The sequence below is a fragment of the Phoxinus phoxinus genome (genome assembly GCF_949152265.1).
Source record: "Phoxinus phoxinus genome assembly, chromosome: 21".
Classification (NCBI taxonomy): Eukaryota; Metazoa; Chordata; class Actinopteri; order Cypriniformes; family Leuciscidae; genus Phoxinus; species Phoxinus phoxinus.
In genome coordinates, this window is record NC_136896.1 from 29,127,072 (window position 1) to 29,130,079 (window position 3,008).

The window sequence follows — 3,008 nt, forward strand, 5'->3', positions numbered from 1 at the left end:
CAACACAGCGGACACAGGTAAACGCACAACACAGCGGACACAGGTAAACACACAACACAGCGGACACAGGTAAACACACAACACAGCGGACACAGGTAAACACACAACACAGCGGACACAGGTAAACACAACACAGCTGACACAGGTAAACACACAACACAGCTGACACAGGTAAACACACAACACAGCGGACACAGGTAAACACACAACACAGCGGACACAGGTAAACACACAACACAGCGGACACAGGTAAACACACAACACAGCTGACACAGGTAAACGCACAACACAGCTGACACAGGTAAACGCACAACACAGCGGACACAGGTAAACACACAACACAGCGGACACAGGTAAACGCACAACACAGCTGACACAGGTAAACGCACAGCACAGCTGACACAGGTAAACGCACAACACAGCGGACACAGGTAAACACACAACACAGCGGACACAGGTAAACACACAACACAGCGGACACAGGTAAACACACAACACAGCTGACACAGGTAAACACACAACACAGCGGACACAGGTAAACACACAACACAGCGGACACAGGTAAACACACAACACAGCGGACACAGGTAAACACACAACACAGCTGACACAGGTAAACACACAACACAGCGGACACAGGTAAACACACAACACAGCGGACACAGGTAAACACACAACACAGCTGACACAGGTAAACACACAACACAGCGGACACAGGTAAACACACAACACAGCGGACACAGGTAAACACACAACACAGCGGACACAGGTAAACACACAACACAGCTGACACAGGTAAACACACAACACAGCGGACACAGGTAAACGCACAACACAGCGGACACAGGTAAACACACAACACAGCGGACACAGGTAAACACACAACACAGCGGACACAGGTAAACACACAACACAGCTGACACAGGTAAACACACAACACAGCTGACACAGGTAAACGCACAACACAGCATACACAGGTAAACGCACAACACAGCGGACACAGGTAAACGCACAACACAGCTGACACAGGTAAACGCACAGCACAGCTGACACAGGTAAACGCACAACACAGCGGACACAGGTAAACACACAACACAGCGGACACAGGTAAACACACAACACAGCGGACACAGGTAAACACACAACACAGCTGACACAGGTAAACACACAACACAGCGGACACAGGTAAACACACAGCACAGCGGACAGAGGTAAACACACAACACAGCTGACACAGGTAAACACACAACACAGCGGACACAGGTAAACACACAGCACAGCGGACAGAGGTAAACGCACAACACAGCTGACACAGGTAAACGCACAACACAGCTGACACAGGTAAACGCACAACACAGCGGACACAGGTAAACACACAACACAGCTGACACAGGTAAACACACAACACATCGGACACAGGTAAACACACAACACAGCGGACACAGGTAAACACACAACACATCGGACACAGGTAAACACACAACACATCGGACACAGGTAAACACACAACACAGCGGACACAGGTAAACACACAACACAGCGGACACAGGTAAACACACAACACAGCGGACACAGGTAAACACACAACACAGCGGACACAGGTAAACACACAACACAGCTGACACAGGTAAACACACAACACAGCTGACACAGGTAAACACACAACACAGCAGACACAGGTAAACACACAACACAGCAGACACAGGTAAACCACAACACAGCGGACACAGGTAAACACACAACACAGCGGACACAGGTAAACACACAACACAGCTGACACAGGTAAACACACAACACAGCGGACACAGGTAAACACACAACACAGCGGACAGGTAAACACAACACAGCGGACAGGTGTAAACACAACACAGCAGACAGGTAAACACACAACACAGCGGACACAGGTAAACACACAACACAGCGTACACAGGTAAACACAACACAGCATACACAGGTAAACGCACAACACAGCGGACACAGGTAAACACACAACACAGCGGACACAGGTAAACACACAACACAGCTGACACAGGTAAACACAACACAGCGGACACAGGTAAACACACAACACATCGGACACAGGTAAACACACAACACAGCGGACACAGGTAAACACACAACACAGCGGACACAGGTAAACACACAACACAGCTGACACAGGTAAACACATAACACAGCGGACAGGTAAACACACAACACAGCGGACAGGTAAACACACAACACAGCGGACAGGTAAACACACAACACAGCGGACACAGGTAAATACAACACAGCGGACACAGGTAAACACACAACACAGCGTACACAGGTAAACACACAACGCAGCGGACACAGGTAAACACACAACGCAGCGGACACAGGTAAATACAACACAGCGGACACAGGTAAACGCACAACACAGCTGACACAGGTAAATACAACACAGCGGACACAGGTAAACACACAACACAGGTAAACACAACACAGCGTACACAGGTAAACACACAACACAGGTAAACGCACAACACAGCTGACACAGGTAAATACAACACAGCGGACACAGGTAAACACACAACACAGGTGTAAACACAACACAGCGGACAGGTAAACACACAACACAGCGTACACAGGTAAACACAACGCAGCGGACAGGTAAACACACAACACAGCGGACAGGTAAACACACAACACAGCGGACAGGTAAACACACAACACAGCGGACACAGGTAAACACACAACACAGCGGACACAGGTAAACACACAACACAGCGGACACAGGTAAACACACAACACAGCTGACACAGGTAAATACAACACAGCGGACACAGGTAAACACACAACACAGGTAAACACAACACAGCGTACACAGGTAAACACACAACACAGCGTACACAGGTAAACACACAACGCAGCGTACACAGGTAAACACACAACACAGCGGACACAGGTAAACACAACACAGCGGACACAGGTAAACACAACACAGCGGACACAGGTAAACACAACACAGCGGACAGGTAAACACACAA